At 42.2% G+C, this 21,947-nt stretch overlaps 1 protein-coding gene across 1 annotated transcript in view; it reads left to right on the top strand.

Moving 5' to 3' along the window:
• The first annotated feature begins 2,398 nt into the window (after nucleotides 1-2,398).
• Nucleotides 2,399-21,947, top strand: part of NIM1K (NIM1 serine/threonine protein kinase) — a 128,337-nt gene continuing 108,788 nt past the window's right edge. Inside the window, exon 1 of the mRNA XM_069748759.1 lies at nucleotides 2,399-2,572. The gene's annotated coding sequence lies outside the window, so the exon portion shown is untranslated. The remainder of the gene's footprint in view (nucleotides 2,573-21,947) is intronic.

Genomic DNA, 21,947 nt, shown 5'->3' with positions numbered 1-21,947 from the left:
CTGGTAATGTTTAGCTTGCAAAAACAAGAAGGCTAAGTGGAGACTTAATAGCTGTCTACAAATGTCTGAAAGGATGTTGTAGTGTAGATCGATAATCCTTATTCGCAATTACACATGGAAACACAAAAAGAAATGGAATGAAACCGAAAGGGAGAAGATACAGATTAGATGTTAGAAAAAACTTTTTTACAGTGAGGGTGATCAATGAACGGAACAGGCTGCCATGAGAGGCCTTCAATGGAAGTCTTCAAACAGAGGTTGGACAGACATCTATTTAAGATGGTTTAGTGAACCCTGCATTGAGCAGGGGGTTGGACACGATGACCCTGGAGGTCCCTTCCAACTCTAACATTCTGTGATTCAATGGACACAGATAGAAGAGGACCCTTGGGTTAGAACCGCTGGTGGGCACAGGCAGAATTCCCTTGTAATAAAAACCCACCCTCCTCTAACCTTGTGCCAAAAAAAGCAGCCATGAGTTCTTTTAAGCAACTGGATAGCACTCTGAAAATTAAAATGGTGGAGGCCCACAAGGCAGGAGAAGGCTATAAGAAGATAGAAAAGTGTTTTCAAGTTGCCCTTTACTCATTTCAAAATGTAATTAAGAAATGGCAGTCAACAGGAACAGTGGAGGTCAAGGTAAGGTCTGGAATAACAAGCAAAAGTTCAGTGAGAGCAGCTCGTAGAATTGCTAGAAAGGCAAATCGGAACCGCTGCATGACTGAAAAAGACTTTTAGAAAGATTTAGCAGACTCTCAAGTTGTGGTACATTGTTCTACTGTTCAGAGACAACTCCACAAATTTGTTTTTCATGGAAGAGTCATCAGAAGAAAACCTCTCCTGCTTTTTCACCATAAAATTCAGCATTAGAAGTATGGAAAGGATCATCCAAGTTAATCCTGATGCACTGTGGAAACAAGTCCTGTGGACTGATGAGGTTAAAATAGAACTCTTTGGCCACAATGATCAAAGGTATGTGTGTTGAAGAAAGGGCACAGAATTTCAGGAAAAGAAAATCTCACCAATCATTAAGCATGGGGGTTGATCAATCATGATTTGGGGTTGTATTTCAGACCATTGCATGGGGAACATTTCATTGAATAGATTCAATGACATTTCAACAAATTCTTGATGTGCACATAACACCATCTGTAAAAAAAAAGTTGAAGTTGAAAAGAGGATGGCTTCTACAAATGGATAATGATTCTAAACACACATTAAAATCCACAATAGACTACCTCAAAAGGCGCAAGCGGAAGGTTTTACAATAGTTCTCACAGTCCCCTGATCTGAACATAATTGAAAATCTGTGGCTAGACCTCAAAATGGCGCTAGCATGCAAACGACCCAGGAATCTCACAAAACTGGAAGCATTCAAGGCAGAATGGATGAAAATCCCTCATACAAGAATTGTACGACTCTTGGCTGGCTACAAAAAGCGTTTACAAGCTGTGATACTTGCAAAAGGGGTGCTCCTAGGTACTAACCATGGAGGGTGCCCAAACTTTTGCATCTGTTCATTTTCCTTTTTGTAGTTTTTTTATCATGTAAAACCTGGAAATATATATATTTTTGCCTAAAATAGAAAGAAAATGCGTCATCATCAGTTTTAGGCCTTTGAAAGATCATATAATCTTCAACTTACTCAACTGTTCACAATAACAGTAATTTTGACCAAGGGCGCCCATACTTTTACATGCCACTGTGTGGGCTCTTTGCTGTCCAATAGCTCATCATAAAGTCTCCATCTGCTTTAGAGGCAGAAGTCTGCTCCCTTACCACTTGGGCAACTTTGCAGTTGCACAGATTGCAACAATGGTATGTGCGCCCTGCAAAAATAGCGCAGGGGTTAAAAATATTTGGCATTTTGTTTCAAAAGTGAGATCCGCCCTATCTTATTCTTCAACATTAAAAATTTCCTCAGTGTTGCATGAAATTAACCCCCCCCCCCCAGTGAAAAAAAAACAAAACAAAACATGGAAATCTGATCAAAATATTGAGAATATTGATAGGGAATTTAAAAATTGAAACTTGCTCCTTCGTTCAAGTTCTTACATTATATCATGAAACTACTTTTCAGCAAAAATCCTGGAGGCAGGAAGCAAAGGAAAAAAAAAAGGAAAAATAAACACTGCTTACAGTTACATAACAAACTACACGAAAAGAGAAGGTAAAACTAATAGGATCTGCAGAGATAATACATCTCAGGACCCGAAAGCCACCTTAGTTTCTACCTGAAATAGAAAGCATTAGATTTGCTAATTCCTTCTAGTTGCCATAGCTATAGTCCCAGCTCCTCCACCTCCCACCACAAACACAGCCTCAGGGGGATGAGGGTCTGCGGTCAGCCACCCTCCTTCTTGCTAACACACCATTCCCATTCAGAGAGATCCTCCCTGTTTTTCTAGAATGGATTGCAAATTGGAAAACAGCTGCCCTGGTGCAGAATATTAGGAAAAGCATCAGCAACAACAACGACACATGAATCCTTCGTGCTTGTTGGTGGTTACATAAAGCACCGCCTGCTCAAGACCCCCAGCTCCGCAGACCACCGGCAATGTAGCAACAGAAGGTAACGACATACCCGGCTCTTGCTTTATCTCTATGCAGATTGCTGCTTATGTCTGTGATCATGGAACACACTGGGTATATGTCATATTTTATGTTTTTGCTTTTTTTATTTTTCTTCTCCGGATTCTCTTGGCTGTTGATGTAGTAGATATATAGGATGGATTGGCAGTGGTCTCTGCAAAGATGATATCTTCAGCAATAAGAGGCTATCGGTCACCCTCTGGGAAGGTGTTAGAGGGATCGTCCAGGATATGACTAACTTAGGCAAAGTGAGCACAGGTTCTGTTTTGCGTTCTGACCACCCCCGGACAAGACAGATTTATGTAGAACAGCATGCCCATCACATGAAGTATATACATGTATGTGGTTTACGTAGCCCCTGATATCTGCAGGACATGGAAGAAATAATAAGGCTTAGTCTACGGAGTGAAAGTTTCTATGTAAGAATTAATTTCCCAAAGGCTGATCCTTCTGGAGAATATGTACATATCGCGGTACGCAACACAATCCTCATCCTGCCCAGTGGCTACAGATTGGATCATATAAGTGGAATTAATCTGCTGAAATTGGTTTCCCATACTCATCACCCTTCATCCGCATGGGTTAAGAGAATGATTGAGGGATCCCAATTGCGGCCGGTAGACCTTCGTTGACTTCCATCAAGGACCCGTCACATAGATGACAAGAATAGCATTGCACACAGGGCTCTCCTAGAAGTCAAATCTGGCTCAATTGTCTCTTCTCTGTCTTTAACTAAAATGTGAACACAGCCTATAATCAAGTATCGAAACAATTGTCGGACGTCCGGAAAATCCACCTCTTGTAAACGACATTTCACCAAATGTCTTAATGGGAATTTTCGACAAGTATTATCTCTAATATTGGACTTCGTTCTCATTTTTGGGAAGAAAAGAAATCGGCCAAATAATATTAATTTATTATTAATAATTAATATTATTAATCGGCCAAATATTATATTATGATGCATTTGCGTGCCTCTAAATCTTGATACTGAACCCATAACGTGCACTGATTATGTCACTCTATAGCACCTAAGGAATTTTATACCCCATGCCATGATTTAGGTTCACGCCTATTTACAAAGGTTTGCGGGTGGAGGACATATGGTAGAGTCATGGAGGTGAGGTGAAGTCTCAGTGATTACATGGATAGCCCAAAGATATTATTTTCCACACTATGATTCAAGTTCATTACAAGCTGCCTGGGAGATGATGGTTTAAAGATTTATTTTCAGGTGGGACACGTGATGTGATTAACGCTGGAGGTCCAAGGCCAACTGGGCCCTGATGACCTAGGGGTAGAGCTGCGTCCATGAATATATTGGCATAACATAGTGTGATATAGATAAACTGAATTGTAAAGAGCTGCGGAACATGTTGGTGTAATATAAAGATTATTATTATTATTATTATTATTATTAAAGTGCAGGTAGTTGGATACCCCAAGAATAGCATTTGCAAACCCATGAACTTTCTTCTACCCTCCCTTTAACCCCTTCATGACCCAGCCTATTTTGACCTTAAAGACCTTGCCGTTTTTTGCAATTCTGACCAGTGTCCCTTTATGAGGTAATAACTCAGGAACGCTTCAACGGATCCTAGCGGTTCTGAGATTGTTTTTTCGTGACATATTGGGCTTCATGTTAGTGGTAAATTTAGGTCAATAAATTCTGCGTTTATTTGTGATAAAAACGGAAATTTGGCGAAAATTTTGAAAATTTCGCAATTTTCACATTTTGAATTTTTATTCTGTTAAACTAGAGAGTTATGTGACACAAAATAGTTAATAAATAACATTTCCCACATGTATACTTTACATCAGCACAATTTTGGAAACAAAATTTTTTTTTGCTAGGAAGTTATAGGGGTTAAAATTTTGACCAGCGATTTCTCATTTTTACAACGAAATTTACAAAATCATTTTTTTAGGGACCACCTCACATTTGAAGTCAGTTTGAGGGGTCTATATGGCTGAAAATACCCAAAAGTGACACCATTCTAAAAACTGCACCCCTCAAGGTACTCAAAACCACATTCAAGAAGTTTATTTACCCTTCAGGTGCTTCACAGCAGCAGAAGCAACATGGAAGGAAAAAATGAACATTTAACTTTTTAGTCACAAAAATTATCTTTTAGCAACAATTTTTTTATTTTCCCAATGGTAAAAGGAGAAACTGAACCACGAAAGTTGTTGTCCAATTTGTCCTGAGTACGCTGATACCTCATATGTGGGGGTAAACCACTGTTTGGGCGTACGGCAGGGCTTGGAAGGGAAGGAGCACCATTTGACTTTTTGAATAAAAAATTGGCTCCACTCTTTAGCGGACACCATGTCACGTTTGGAGAGCCCCCGTGTGCCTAAAAATTGGAGCTCCCCCACAAGTGACCCCATTTTGGAAACTAGACGCCCCAAGGAACTTATCTAGATGCATAGTGAGCACTTTGAACCCCCAGGTGCTTCACAAATTGATCCGTAAAAATGAAAAAGTACTTTTTTTCACAAAAAAATTCTTTTAGCCTCAATTTTTTCATTTTCACATGGGCAACAGGATAAAATGGATCCTAAAATTTGTTGGGCAATTTCTCCTGAGTACACCAATACCTCACATGTGGGGGTAAACCACTGTTTGGGCACATGGTAAGGCTCGGAAGGGAAGGAGCGCCATTTGACTTTTTGAATGAAAAATTATCTCCATCGTTAGCGGACACCATGTCGCGTTTGGAGAGACCCTGTGTGCCTAAACATTGGCGCTCCCCCACAAGTGACCCCATTTTGGAAACTAGACCCCCCAAGGAACTTATCTAGATGCCTAGTGAGCACTTTAAACCCTCAGGTGCTTCACAAATTGATCTGTAAAAATGAAAAAGTACTTTTTTTTCACACAAAAAATTCTTTTCGCCTCAATTTTTTCATTTTCACATGGGCAATAGGATAAAATGGATCATAAAATTTGTTGGGCAATTTCTCCTGAGTATGCCGATACCTCATATGTGGGGGTAAACCACTGTTTGGGCACACGGCAGGGCTCGGAAGGGAAGGCGTGCCATTTGACTTTTTGAATGGAAAATTAGCTCCAATTGTTAGCGGACACCATGTCGCGTTTGGAGAACCCCTGTGTGCCTAAACATTGGAGATCCCCCACAAGTGACCCCATTTTGGAAACTAGACCCCCCAAGGAACTTATCTAGATGCATATTGAGCACTTTAAACCCCCAGGTGCTTCACAGAAGTTTATAACGCAGAGCCATGAAAATAAAAAATAATTTTTCTTTCCTCAAAAATGATTTTTTAGCCTGGAATTTCCTATTTTGCCAAAGGTAATAGGAGAAATTGGACCCCAAATGTTGTTGTCCAGTTTGTCCTGAGTACGCTGATACCCCATATGTGGGGGTAAACCACTGTTTAGGCGCACGGCAGGGCTCGGAAGGGAAGGCACGCCATTTGGCTTTTTAAATGGAAAATTAGCTCCAATCATTAGCGGACACCATGTCACGTTTGGAGAGCCCCTGTGTGCCTAAACATTGGAGATCCCCCAGAAATGACCCCATTTTGGAAACTAGACCCCCAAAGGAACTAATCTAGATGTGTGGTGAGGACTTTGAACCCCCAAGTGCTTCACAGAAGTTTATAACGCAGAGCCATGAAAATAAAAAATAAAAATTATTTTCTCAAAAATGATCTTTTAGCCTGCAATTTTTTATTTTCCAAGGGTAACAGGAGAAATTTGACCCCAAAAGTTGTTGTCCAGTTTCTCCTGAGTACGCTGATACCCCATATGTGGGGGTAAACCACTGTTTGGGCACATGCCGGGGCTCGGAAGTGAAGTAGTGACGTTTTGAAATGCAGACTTTGATGGAATGCTCTGTGGGCGTCACGTTGCGTTTGCAGAGCCCCTGATGTGGCTTAACAGTAGAAACCCCCCACAAGTGACCCCATTTTGGAAACTAGACCCCGAAAGGAACTTATCTAGATGTGTGGTGAGCACTTTGAACCCCCAAGTGCTTCACAGAAGTTTATAATGCAGAGCCGTGAAAATAATAAATATGTTTTCTTTCCTCAAAAATAATTATTTAGCCCAGAATTTTTTAATTTTCCCAAGGGTAACAGGAGAAATTTGACCCCAATATTTGTTTTCCAGTTTCTCCTGAGTACGGTGATACCCCATATGTGGGGGTAAACTACTGTTTGGGCACATGCCGGGGCTCGGAATTGAAGTAGTGACGTTTTGAAATGCAGACTTTGATGGAATGCTCTGCGGGCGTCACGTTGCGTTTGCAGAGCCACTGATGTGGCTAAACAGTAGAAACCCCCCACAAGTGACCCCATTTTAGAAACTAGACCCCGAAAGGAACTTATCTAGATGTGTGGTGAGCACTTTGAACCCCCAAGTGCTTCATAGAAGTTTATAATGCAGAACCGTGAAAATAATAAATACGTTTTCTTTCCTCAAAAATAATTATTTAGCCCAGAATTTTTTATTTTCCCAAGGGTTACAGGAGAAATTGGACCCCAAAAGTTGTTGTCCAGTTTCTCCTGAGTACGCTGATACCCCATGTGTGGGGGTAAACCACTGTTTGGGCACACGTCGGGGCTCAGAAGGGAAGTAGTGACTTTTGAAATGCAGAATTTGATGGAATGGTCTGCGGGCGTCACGTTGCGTTTGCAGAGCCCCTGGTGTTCCTAAACAGTAGAAACCCCCCACAAGTGACCCCATTTAAGAAACTAGACCCCCCAAGGAACTTATCGAGATATGTGGTGAGCACTTTGAACCCCAAGTGCTTCACAGACGTTTACAACGCAGAGCCGTGAAAATAAAAAATCATTTTTCTTTCCTCAAAAATGATGTTTTAGCAAGCATTTTTTTATTTTCACAAGGGTAACAGGATAAATTGGACCCCAGTAATTGTTGCGCAGTTTATCCTGAGTATGCTGGTACCCCATATGTGGGGGTAAACCACTGTTTGGGCACACGTCGGGGCTCGGAATTGAGGGAGCACCATTTGACTTTTTGAATACGAGATTGGCTGGAATCAATGGTGGCGCCATGTTGCGTTTGGAGACCCCTGATGTGCCTAAACAGTGGAAACCCCTCAATTCTAACTCCAACATTAACCCCCCCACACCCGTAACCCTAATCCCAACTGTAGCCATAACCCTAATCACAACCCTAATTCCAACCCTAACCCTAAGGCTATGTGCCCATGTTGCGGATTCGTGTGAGATTTTTCAGCATCATTTTTGAAAAATCCGCGGGTAAAAGACACTGCGTTTTACCGGCGGATTTTCCGCGGATTTCCAGTGTTTTTTGTGCGGATTTCACCTGCGGATTCCTATTGAGGAGCAGGTGTAAAACGCTGCGGAATCCGCACAAAGAATTGACATGCTGCGGAAAATACAACGCAGCGTTTCAGCGCGGTATTTTCCGCACCATGGGCACAGCGGATTTGGTTTTCCATAGGTTTACATGGTACTGTAAACCTGATGGAACACTGCTGCGAATCCGCAGCGGCCAATCCGCAGTGTGGGCACATAGCCTAATTCTAAAGGTATGTGCACACGCTGCGGAAAACACTGCGGATCCGCAGCAGTTTCCCATGAGTTTACAGTTCAATGCAAACCCATGGGAAACAAAAATCACTGTACACATGCTGCGGAAAAACTGCACGGAAACGCAGCGGTTTACATTCCGCAGCATGTCACTTCTTTGTGCGGATTCCGCAGTGGTTTTACAACTGCTCCAATAGAAAATCGCAGTTGTAAAACTGCAGTGAAATGCGCAGAAAAAACGCGGTAAATCCGCCATAAATCCGCAGCGGTTTAGCACTGCGGATTTATCAAATCCGCAGCGGAAAAATCCGCAGAGGACCAGAATATGTGTGCACATACCGAAACCCTAACCCTAGCTCTAACCCTACCCCTAACCCTACCCCTAATCCTAACCCTACCCCTAACCCTAACCCCTAACCCTACCCCTAACCCTAGCCCTAACCCTACCCCTAACCCTACCCCTAACCCTAGCCCTAACCCTAGCCCTAACCCTATTCTAACATTAGTGAAAAAAAAAAAAAAATTCTTTAGTTTTTTATTGTCCCTACCTATGGGGGTGACAAAGGGGGGGGGGTCATTTTGGAAGATGGCGGCGCCCGGGGAGAAGACGGACGGACCCCGGCAGGATCGGTAAGTATGATGGGGTGGGGGTGGGGAGCACGGGGGGGATTGGAGCACGGGGGGATGAATCGGAGCGCGGGAGGGGTGGAACAGGGCACGGGGAGGGTGGAACGGAGCACGGGGGGGTGGAACGGAGCACGGGGGGTGGAACGGAGCACCGGGGGGGGGGGTGGATCGGAGTGCAGGGGGGGTGATTGGAGCACGGGGAGAGTGATTGGAGCACGGGGGTGAGCGGACAAGAGCACGGGGGGGAGCGGAGCACAGGACGGAGGGGAGCGGGGCAGTGTACCGGGCAGATCGGAGGGCTGTGGGGGCGATCGGTGGGGTGGGGGCACATTAGTATTTCCAGCCATGGCCGATGATATTGCAGCATCGGCCATGGCTGGATTGTAATATTTCACCCGCTATAATAGGTGAAATATTACAAATCGCTCTGATTGGCAGTTTCACTTTCAACAGCCAATCAGAGCGATCGTAGCCACGGGGGGGTGAAGCCACCCCCCCTGGGCTAAACTACCACTCCCCCTGTCCCTGCAGATCGGGTGAAATGGGAGTTAACCCTTTCACCGGATCTGCAGGGACGCGATCTTTCTGTGAAACAGCATATGCGTCACAGGTCGGATTGGCACCGACTTTCATGACGCATACGCTGTGTCACAGGTCGGGAAGGGGTTAACAGAGCAATATCTGGCTTAGTTACAGAATAGTATACAGCCGTGTTAGGCAACCTGTGACCTTCCGGCTGTTGTAAGAATACAAGTCCCATCATGCAGACCCACTGGGTGTTGTATTTTCCCTATAGCGGGAGCACCACACTGTGACGACCATTGCTTTATGACACGTGATGATTACACAACGTGGAAGAGATGATCTAGCGACATCAGGGCAGCTTCAGCTTCCAGTTTACCCGTGCTGGTGTTTGCCTTTCATCACTTACTTGTCACCTGCTATAATTTGTGCAGCCCCTGAAATCACATGGTGGTGACAATGAAGAATAATGTAATACTGGATACAATGGTTTTCTAAGCAGTCATAGCAGTTCTGATCAGAATGACACGATTCCAGAGTCATCCACTCATTAATCTGGATCTGGATCTTTCCACAATCATTAAACATATTGTTAGATGAAGTGAAGAGCAAACTTCCCTTTAAATAAGAAATTTACAGTAAATATAAATTTGTATCTTAATCCTCAGTACTGTATGGTGGAGGTACAGTGGCATGTAAAAGTTTGGTCAAAATTACTGTTATTGTGAACAGTTAAGCAAGTTGAAGATGAAATGATCTCTAAAAGGACTAAAGTTAAAGATGACATATTTCCGTTGTATTTTATTATATATACAGTACACACCAAAAGTTTGGACACACCTTCTCATTTAAAGATTTACTGTATTTTCATGACTGTGAAAATTGTACGTTCACACTGAAGGCATCAAAACTATTCAAAACTATGAATTAACACATGTGGAATTATAAACTTAACAAAAAAGTGTGAAACAACTGAAATTATGTCTTATATTCTAGGTTCTTCAAACTAGCCACCTTTTGCTTTGATGACTGCTTTGCACACTCTTGGCATTCTCCTGATGAGCTTCAAGAGGTAGTCACCGGGACTGGTTTTCACTTCACAGGTGTGCCCTGTCAGATTTAATAAGTGGGATTTCTTGCCTTATAAATGGGGTTGGGACCATCAGTTGTGTTGAGCAGAAGTCTGGTGGATACACAGCTGATAGTCCTACTGAATAGACTATTAGAATTTGTATTATGGCAAGAAAAAAGCAGCTAAGTAAAGAAAAACGAATAGCAATCGTTACTTTAAGAAATGAAGGTCAGTCAGTCTGAAAAATTGGGAAAACTTTGAAAGTGTCCCCAAGTGCAGTGGCAAAAAACCATCAAGCGCTACAAAGAAACTGGCTCATATGAGGACCGCCCCAGGAAAGGAAGACCAAGAGTCACCTCTGCTTCTGAGGATAAGTTTATCCGAGTCACCAGCCTCAGAAATCGCAGGTTAAAGGTACCTTCACACTAAACGATATCGCTAGCGATCTGTGACGTTGCAGCATCCTGGATAGCGATATCGTTCAGTTTGACACGCAGCAGCGATCAGAATCCTGCTGTGATGTCGTTGGTCGGGGCTAGAAGGCCAGAACTTTATTTGGTCGCTGGCTCTCCCGCTGACATCGCTGAATCGGCGTGTGTGACGCCGATTCAGCGATGTCTTCGCTGGTAACCAGGGTAAACATCGGGTTACTAAGCGCAGGGCCGCGCTTAGTAACCCGATGTTTACCCTGGTTACCATCCTAAAAGTAAAAAAAACAAACGCTTCATACTTACCTTCCGCTGTCTGTCCTCCGGCGCTCTGCTTTCCTGCACTCACTGTGAGCACAGCGGCCGGAAAGCAGAGCGGTGACGTCACCGCTCTGCTTTCCGGCCGCTGTGCTCACAGCCAATACAGAGAAGCAGAGCGCCGGGGACAGACAGCGGAAGGTAAGTATGTAGTGTTTGTTTTTTTTACTTTTAGGATGGTAACCAGGGTAAACATCGGGTTACTAAGCGCGGCCCTGCGCTTAGTAACCCGATGTTTACCCTGGTTACCCGGGGGCTTCGGATCGTTGGTCGCTGGAGAGCTGTCTGTGTGATAGCTCTCCAGCGACCAAACAGCGACGCTGCAGCGATCGACATCGTTGTCGGTATCGCTGCAGCGTCGCTTATTGTGAAGGTACCTTAACAGCAGCTCAGATTAGAGACCAGGTCAATGCCACACAGAGTTCTAGCAGCCGACACATCTCTACAACAACTGTTAAGAGGAGACTTTGTGCAGCAGGCCTTCATAGTAAAATAGCTGCTAGGAAACCACTGCTAAGGACAGGCAACAAGCAGAAGAGACTTGTTTGGGCTAAAGAACACAAGGAATGGACATTAGACCAGTGGAAATCTGTGCTTTGGTCTGATGAGTCCAAATTTGAGATCTTTGGTTCCAACCACCGTGTCTTTGTGCGACGCAGAAAAGGTGAACGGATGGACTCTACATGCCTGGTTCCTACCGTGAAGCATGGGGGAGGAGGTATGATGTGGGGGTGCTTTGCTGGTGACACTGTTAGGGGATTTATTCAATATTGAAGGCATACTGAACCAGCATGGCTACCACAGCATCTTGCAGCGGCATGCTATTCCATCCGGTTTGCGTTTAGTTTGACCATTATTTATTTTTCAACAGTACAATGACCCCAAACACACCTCCAGGCTGTGTAAGGGCTATTTGACCAAGAAGGAGAGTGATGGGGTGCTACGCCAGATGACCTGGCCTCCACAGTCACCAGACCTGAACCCAATCGAGATGGTTTGGGGTGAGCTGGACCGCAGAGTGAAGGCAAAAGGGCAAACAAGTGCTAAGCATCTCTGGGAACTCCTTCAAGATTGTTGGAAGACCATTCCCGGTGACTACCTCTTGAAGCTCATCAAGAGAATGCCAAGAGTGTGCAAAGCAGTCATCAAAGCAGAAGGTGGCTACTTTGAAGAACCTAAAATATAAGACATAATTTCAGTTGTTTTACACTTTTTTGTTAAGTATATAATTCCACATGAGTTATTTTATAGTTTTGATGCCTTCAGTGTGAATGTACAATTTTCATAGTCATGAAAATACAGAAAAATCTTTAAATGAGAAGGTGTGTCCAAACTTTTGGTCTGTACTGTGTATAGTCATGTTTTACATTTTAAAAAATTACAAAAAGGAAAATGGGCAGATGCAAAAGTTTGGGTGCCCTTGGAGATTTGTGTGCTCAGATATCTTTGACCAAGGTTTCAGAGCTTAATTAGCCTGTTAGGGTTATGGCTAATGATGAGCAAATATACTCGTTACTCGAGATTTCCCGAGCACGCTCGGGGGTCCTCCGAGTATTTTTTAGTGCTCAGAGATTTAGTTTTTCTTTCCGCAGCTGAATGATTTACATCTGTTAGCCAGCATAAGTACATGTGGGGGTTGCCTGGTTGCTAGGGAATCCCCACGTGTTCTTACGCTGGCTAACAGATGTAAATCATTCAGCTGCGGCAAGAAAAACTAAATCTCCGAGCACTAAAAAATACTCGGAGGACCCCCGAGCGTGCTCGAGAAATCTCGAGTAACGAGTATATTCGCTCATCACTAGTTATGGCTTGTTCATCATGGCTTGTTCGTCATCGTTAGGAAAGTTCAGGTGATGCAAATTTTCCAGCTTTATAAAAATCCATCCTTCTCTAACCTTGTTTGAAAAAACAGCAGCCATGGGTTCTTCTAAGCAGCTGCCTAGCACTCTGAAAATGAAAATGGTGGATACCCACAAAGCAGGAGAAGGCAATATGAACATAGCAAAGGTATGTGTGAAGAAACAAGGGCTCAGAATTTCATGAAAAAAATCTTTCATCCATTAAGCATGGGGGAAGATCAATCATGCTTTGGGGTTGTGTTGCAGGCAATCGCACGGGGAATGTTTCATGGGTAGAGGGAAGAATGGATTCAATGAAATGTCAACAAATTCTTGATGCAAACATAACACCATCTGTAAAAAAGCTTAAGTTGAAAATAAGATGACTTCTACAAATGTATAATGATTCATGGCAAAATCCACAACAGACTGCCTCAAAAGACACAAGCTGAAGGGTTTCTAATAACCCTCACAATCCCTTAATCTGAACATCATTGAAAATCTGTGGCTAGACCTCAAAATAGCAGTGCATGCAAGACGACCCAGGAATCTCACAGAAGTGGGAGAATTTTCCAAGGAAGAATGAATGAAAATTCCTCAAATAAGAATTGAAAGACTCTTGTCTGGCTACAAAATGCGTTCACAAGCTGTGATACTTTCAAAAGTGGGTGCTCCTAGATACTAACCATGTAGGGTGCCCAAACGTTTGCACCTGCCCATTTTCCTTTTTGCAATTATAAAATGTAAGAAATGACAATATATATTGTAATACAGCAGCTTTCATGACGGCGCGGTAAAGAGGCAGCGACCCTTGGTGAGTCCAACATAAACGTGTTTATTTTGGCAACTTACAAAAATAACTCAAACTTTATTCCCCGGGGTCACAGCCAGATCGTCCATAACAGTCCATATCAAATCTCTTGCCATAGGTGACTGCACTGCTGTATCACTCGTGCATGTGTCAATAGCTTTGCTTTCTCTGGCCTGTGATCAGTCTCACATAGACCTGTCTGCACAGGGCTCCAACTCTGATGATTGCAAACCAAAAACTGACACAGACCTTAACTGAAAGTTTAAATGGGAATCGTGGACATGGGCCACTCCCAAGACCTGGAGTGGAGGGAGAGATCCATCCCACTAGCAACATACAGATCTCTCCAAAAATAACAGCCCATTTCAGGTTTTCCTAAATCTGACTTGGCCAAATAGTTTGACCAAGTCCACACTCTCTTTTATCCTGCATTGTAACCACAGCTGTGGCTTTAATTAAAATTCTCTCCAGTAGGTCTAGTGTACTTCTATGCCCATCCTTGGGGACACATAACAACCCTCGTATATGATTCCCCTCAAGGCATCACTATATATATATATATATATATATATATATAATTATATGTATACAGTATATACATTTTTCCCCCTAAAATACAAAGGAAATGTATTATCTTTAATTTTAGGTCTTTTAGATATCATTTCATCTTCAACTTGCTGTTCACAATTACAGTAATTTTGACCAGGGGTGCCAAAACTTTTACATGCTATTGTATATATGTATTGTCCGGGACTCTGTCCATAGAAATAAGGCATAGAGATGTCTCAGAGGGATCCATCGCTGTCAATCATCTTGTAATTATCTGCTCTGGCGAACGTAGAACGTTCATATATCATCTGATCATGTAATACTACAATTACCCTGAAGTAATGGTGTTAACATGTCAGAAGTTCTTATCGGCAAAGTTTTGGGTGTTAAGACCCACAGATAACTAAAACAAAGGCGTTTAGGGGAGTCCTTCTGGTCCTGTTGGACTGTAAAGGTCAAGAAAAACCTATGTTTTTGGAAAATGTAATAGAATTAAGAAATTTTTCATGTTCAGGACCCAAGTCCTCTGTCAGTGTTACCATTTTTAAATTTTTTTACACATTACCCTTTTATCATCTTCTTACAAGGAACCCATTTTAGACCTCACATGAACCATGTGCACTTCTTATTCCTTATTGTTGTGTATCTCATTTTTCTTGATGAAATTATAAAATATATTATTAAAGACGCTAATAATTAATGCCATTTTTGCCAATGATTGGTTGGATTGAACTAGAGAGCATCAAGCACGCTGACTCGGACGTCTCTTGAAAATTTATTCTCAGATACTTTTGAATATCACCTTATGCACTTATCGACTTTTGCTTCGTAGTAATGCTGTTTGGCTTTAGTTATCCCAGTGCTATTTCTGTCTTGTTGGGACAGATATGGTTGAAATTAGTGTTGAGCGAATTTGCTTGGATCAGGTGTTATCTGACCACGCTCGGGAGGTAACTGAGTGTCTTCACAGTGCTCGAATAATACATTTGAGTCACCGCGGCTGTTAGACAATTCCTGCATGTGTTGCAGCTGTCAATCAAACAGGCAATCCCTTCATGTGTTGCGTGTACCATGCCTTATGATGACACTCCTAAATCAATTTCATCACACATTTCCAGGGGGAGTAACAGAGGAACGACACAATGCAGTATTCTAAAAGAGAGCATTTTTCCTCTCCGTTATTTATTCATTCCCGCCTTCCATAGTGGTTTTTCGTGGGGTTTCATAACCTGTGCTTGTGAAATATTTTTTATTATGTCAATGTTTGTGCTGTAAGAAATGATAAATCACCCACAACGCATAAGCTAATTATTGGAGGGATCGTCATCCCGTCTCCCCCGGGCTACAGGAATGTTCTACTGTTTATTCAGATGCACATTAAGATATGGCTGCCTGACAGAGAGCTGGATATACGCAATAGCAGCTGTCGGTATACGGGCTCTCCAGACTTAGCCCTTTCCACATTACTGAACGAAATCTGCCTGCACGTTTGTGAATCGGCTGTTAATTACAAAATGTACAATGTTTTAGTGATCATACGCTAGGTTCATCATTGTCTACTCATATAATTGACAATATAATGATTATACACTGTACTATTATCCTATACACCTGTATAATATAATACTATGATACATATAATACATGTATAGTGGGGAAAATAAGTATTTGATTCTCTCCCGAATTTGCAAGTTTTCCCACCTACAAAGAAATGGAGAGGTCTGTAATTTTTTAGCATAGGTACACTTCACCTGTGAGAGACAGAATCACCATTCTTTGAAGGTGGGGAATATTGCAAAATCAGCAGTGTATCAAATACTTATTTTCCCCACTGTATATGTATGTATATATGTATGTGTATATATATATACAGTACAGACCAAAAGTTTGGACGCACCTTCTCATTCAAAGATTTTTCTGTATTTTCATGACTAAAAAAATTGTACATTCACACTGAAGGCATCAAAACTATGAAATAACACATGTGGAATTATATACTTTACAAAATAGTGTGAAACAACTGAAAATATGTCTTATATTCTAAGTTCTTCAAAGTTGCCACCTTTTGCTTTGATGACTGCTTTGCACAATCTTGGCATTCTCTTGATGAGCTTAAAGAGGTAGTCCCCGGAAATGGTCTTCCAACAATCTTGAAGGAGTTCCCAGAGATGCTTAGTACTTGTTGGCCTTTTTGCATTCACTCTGTGGTCCAGCTCACCCCAAATCATCTCGATTGGGTTCAGGTCTGGTGACTGCACCCCATCACTCTCCTTCTTGGTCAAATAGCCCTTACATAGCCTGGAGGTGTGTTTGGGGTCATTGTCCTGTTGAAAAAATAAATGATGGTCCAACTAAACGCAAACCGGATGGAATAGTATGCCGCTACAAGATGCTGTGGTAGCCATGCTGGTTCAGTATGCCTTCAATTTTGAATACATCCCCAACAGTGTCACCAGCAAAGCACCCCCACACCATCACACCTCCTCCTCCATGCTTCATGGTGAGAACCAGGCATGTAGAGTCCATCCGTTCACCTTTTCTGTGTCGCACAAAGACACGGTCATTGGAACCAAAGATTTCAAATTTGGACTCATCAGACCAAAGCACAGATTTCCACTGGTCTAATGTCCATTCCTTGTGTTCTTTAGCCCATACAAGTCTCTTCTGCTTGTTGCCTGTCCTTAGCAGTGGTTTCCTAGCAGCTATTTTACCATGAAGGCCTGCTGCACAAAGTCTCCTCTTAACAGTTGTTGTAGAGATGTGTCTGCTGCTAGAACTCTGTGTGGCATTGACCTGGTCTCTAATCTGAGCTGCTGTTAACCTGCAATTTTTGAGGCTGGTGACTCGGATAATCCTCAGAAGCAGAGGTGACTCTTGGTCTTCGTTTCCTGGTGCGGTCCTTATGTGAGACAGTTTCTTTGTAGCGCTTGATGGTTTTTGCCATTGCACTTGGGGACACTTTCAAAGTTTTCCCAATTTTTCGGACTGACTGACCTTCATTTCTTAAAGTAATGATGGCCACTCGTTTTTCTTTACTTAGCTCCTTTTTATTTGCCATAATACCAATTCTAACAGTCTATTCAGTAGGACTATCAGCTGTGTATCCACCACACTTCTGCACAACACAACTGATGGTCCTAACCCCATTTCTAACGCAAGAAATCAAACTTATTAAACCTGACAAGGCACACCTGTGAAGTGAAAACCATTTCCGGTGACTACCTCTTGAAGCTCATCAAGAGAATGCCAAGAGTGTGCACAGCAGTAATCATAGCAAAAGGTGGCTACATTGAAGAATCTAGAATATAAAACATATTTTCAGTTGTTTCACACTTTTTTGTTAAGTTTATAATTCCACAAGTGTTAATTCATAGTTTTGATGCCTTTAGTGTGAATGTACAATTTTCTTAGTCATGAAAATACAGAAAAATCTTTGAATGAGAAGGTGTTTCCAAACTTTTGGTCTGTACTGTATATATATATGTAAATATATATATATATATATATATATATACACACACACACATATACATATATACAGGTGCATCTCACAAAATTGAAATGTCATCAAATAGTTAATGTATTTCAGTTCTTCAATACAAAAAGTGAAACTCATGTTATATACAGTAGAGTCAACACGGAGTGATCTATTTTACGTGTTTATTTTTGTTAATGTTCATGATTATGGCTTACAGCCAATGAAAACCCAAAAGTCATTATCCCAGTAAATTAGAATATTAACGAAAAACACCTGCAAAAAACAGTCTGTGTCAGTAGGCTCCACAATCATGGAGAAGACTGCTAACTTCACAGATGTCCAGAAGGCAGTCATTGACGCACTCCACAAGGAGGGTAAGCCACAAAGGTCATTGCTAAAGAAGCTGGCTGTTCTCAGAATGCTGTATGCATGCATATTAATGGAAAGTTGAGTGGAAGGAAAAAGTGTGGTATTGAAAGGTGCACAAGCACAAGATACACCACACACAGACATATCCAGGACATGGGCTACAAGTGTCGCATTCCTTCTGTCAAGCCACTCATGACCAATAGACAATGCCAAAAGCCTCTTACCTGGGCCAAGGAGAAAAAGAACTGGACTGTTGCTCAATGGTCCAAGGTGTTGTTTTTAGATGAAAGTAAATTTTGCATTTCATTTGTAAATCAAGGTCCCAGAGTCTGGAGGAAGAGTGGAGACTGAGGCCACAATCCAAGCTGCTTGAGGTCTAGTGTGAAGTATCCACAGTCAGTGATGGTTTGGGGAGCCATGTCATCTGCTGGGGTAGTGTTGTGAATTCCGCTCTTGGCCTCCCTCCGGTGGTTGTAAGTGGCACTTTTGTGAGTTCTGCTCTTGGGCTCCCTCCGGTGGTTTTAAGTGGAATGGCTGCTCCTTGGATTTAGCAGTCAGCAGCTGCTTCCACTGATTGTCTATTCTGCTCGGCTATTTAGCCTGGCTCTTTCCTTCAGCTTGTGCCACTTGTCAATGGTTCCTGGTTGGATTCACATCTCTTTGGATTTCCCTGTTATCCTGACCAGTTCAGCAAAGCTAAGTCCTTGCTTGCTCTTTTCTGTCCACAGGTTGTGGACTTATCCGTTCTGTGCTTTCTATGTTTGTCCAGCTTGTCAGTATGAATTAATTCAGTTAAGCTGGAAGCTCTGGGAAGCAGATTTACCCTCCACACCTTTAGTCAGGTGTGGAGATTTTTGTAAACTCTGTGTGGATATTTTGTACTGTTTTATACTGACCGCACAGTATTCCATCCTGTCCTATCTATCTAGCTAGACTGGCCTCCTGTGCTCATCCTGGTTTCATTCTGTGTATGTCTTTTCCCTCTCCACTCACAGTCATTACTTGTGGGGGGCTATCTATCCTTTGGGGATTTTCTCTGAGGCAAGATAGTTTTCCTGTTTCTATCTTTAGGGGTAGTTAGTTCTCAGGCTGTGACGAGGTGCCTAGGGAGTGACAGGAGCATCCCATGGCTACTTCTAGTGTTGTGTTAAGCTTAGGGACTGCGGTCAGTACAGGTACCACTTCCTTCAGAGCTCATCCCATGTTGCTCCTAAACCACCAGATCATAACAGGGTAGGTCCACTGTGTTTTATCAAGACCAAAAGTCAGCGCAGCCATCTACTTGGAAATTTTAGAGCACTTCATCCTTCCCTCTACCGACAAGGTTTTTGGAGATGGGAATTTCATTCTCCAGCAGGACTTGGCACCTGTACAAACTGCCAAAAATACCAATACCTGGTTTACAAACAACAATATCACTGTGCTTGATTGGCCAGCAAACTCATCTGACCTTAACCCCATAGGGAATCTATGGGGTATTGTCAAGAGGAAGGTGAGGGACACCAGGCCCAACAATGCAGATGAGCTGAAGGCTGCTATCAAAGTAACCTGGGCTTCCATAACACCTCAGCAGTGCCACAGGCTGATCGCCTCCATGCCACGCTGCATTGATGCAGTAATTGATGCAAAAGCAGCCCCAACCAAGTATTGAGTGTATTTACTGAACATACATTTCAGTAAGCCAACATTTCAGATTTTAAAATCATTTTTCAAGCAGGTGTTATAAAGTATGCTAATTTACTGAGATAATGACTTTTGGGTTTTCATTTGCTGTAAGCCATAATCATCAACATTAACAGAAATAAACACTTGAAATAGATCACTCTGCTTGTAATGACTATATAATATGCGAGTTTCACTTTTTGTATTGAAGAACTGAATTAAGTTACGGTAACTTTTTGATGATATTCTAATTTAGTGAGAAGCACCTGTGTATATATACAGTTAGGGCCAGAAATATTTGGACAGTGACACAAGTTTTGTTATTTTAGCTGTTTACAAAAACATGTTCAGAAATACAATTATATATATAATATGGGCTGAAAGTGCACACTCCCAGCTGCAATATGATAGTTTCCACATCCAAATCGGAGAAAGGGTTTAGGAATCATAGCTCTGTAATGCATAGCGTCCTCTTTTTCAAGGGACCAAAAGTAATTGGACAATGGACTCTAAGGGCTGCAATTAACTCTGAAGGCGTCTCCCTCGTTAACCTGTAATCAATGAAGTAGTTAAAAGGTCAGGGGTGGATTCCAGGTGTGTGGTTTTGCATTTGGAAGCTGTTGCTGTGAGCAGACAACATGCGGTCAAAGGAACTCTCAATTGAGGTGAAGCAGAACATCCTGAGGCTGAAAAAAAAGAAAAAATCCATCAGAGAGATAGCAGACATGCTTGGAGTAGCAAAATCAACAGTTGGGTACATTCTGAGAAAAAAGGAATTGACTGGTGAGCTTGGGAACTCAAAAAGGCCTGGGCGTCCACGGATGACAACAGTGGTGGATGATCGCCGCATACTTAATTTGGTGAAGAAGAACCCGTTCACAACATCAACTGAAGTCCAGAACACTCTCAGTGAAGTAGGTGTATCTGTCTCTAAGTCAACAGTAAAGAGAAGACTCCATGACAGTAAATACAAAGGGTTCACATCTAGATGCAAACCATTCATCAATACCAAAAATAGACAGGCCAGAGTTAAATTTGCAGAAAAACACCTCAAGAAGCCAGCTCAGTTCTGGAAAAGTATTCTATGGACAGATGAGACAAAGATCAACCTGTACCAGAATGATGGGAAGAAAAAAGTTTGGAGAAGAAAGGGAACGGCACATGATCCAAGGCACACCACATCCTCTGTAAAACATGGTGGAGGCAACGTGATGGCATGGGCATGCATGGCTTTCAATGGCACTGGGTCACTTGTGTTTATTAATGACATAAGAGTAGACAAGAGTAGCCGGATGAATTCTGAAGTGTACCGGGATATACTTTCAGCCCAGATTCATCCAAATGCTGCAAAGTTGATTGGACGGCGCTTCATAGTACAGATGGACAATGACCCCAAAGCTACCCAGGAGTTCATGAGTGCCAAAAAGTGGAACATTCTGCAATGGCCAAGTCAATCTCCAGATCTAAACCCAATTGAGCATGCATTTCACTTGCTCAAATCCAGACTTAAGACGGAAAGACCCACAAACAAGCAAGACCTGAAGGCTGTGGCTGTAAAGGCCTGGCAAAGCATTAAGAAGGAGGAAACCCAGCGTTTGGTGATGTCCATGGGTTCCAGACTTAAGGCAGTGATTGCCTCCAAAGGATTTGCAACAAAATATTGAAAATAAAAATATTTTGTTTGGGTTATGTTTATTTGTCCAATTACTTTTGACCTCCTAAAATGTGGAGTGTTTGTAAAGAAATGTGTACAATTCCTACATTTTCTATCAGATATTTTTGTTCAACCCTTCAAATTAAGCGTTACAATCTGCACTTGAATTCTGTTGTAGAGGTTTCATTTCAAATCCAATGTGGTGGCATGCAGAGCCCAACTCGCGAAAATTGTGTCACTGTCCAAATATTTCTGGCCCTAACTGTATATATATATATATATATATATATATATATACATATATATATATATATATACATATATATATATATACAGTGGGGCAAAAAAGTATTTAGTCAGTCAGCAATAGTGTAAGTTCCACCACTTAAAAAGATGAGAGGCGTCTGTAATTTACATCATAGGTAGACCTCAACTATGGGAGACAAACTGAGAAAAAAAAATCCAGAAAATCACATTGTC

The sequence above is a fragment of the Ranitomeya imitator genome, chromosome 1, assembly GCF_032444005.1.
Source record: "Ranitomeya imitator isolate aRanImi1 chromosome 1, aRanImi1.pri, whole genome shotgun sequence".
NCBI classification, from domain to species: Eukaryota; Metazoa; Chordata; class Amphibia; order Anura; family Dendrobatidae; genus Ranitomeya; species Ranitomeya imitator.
This window is presented reverse-complemented; position numbering and strand designations above follow the sequence as displayed.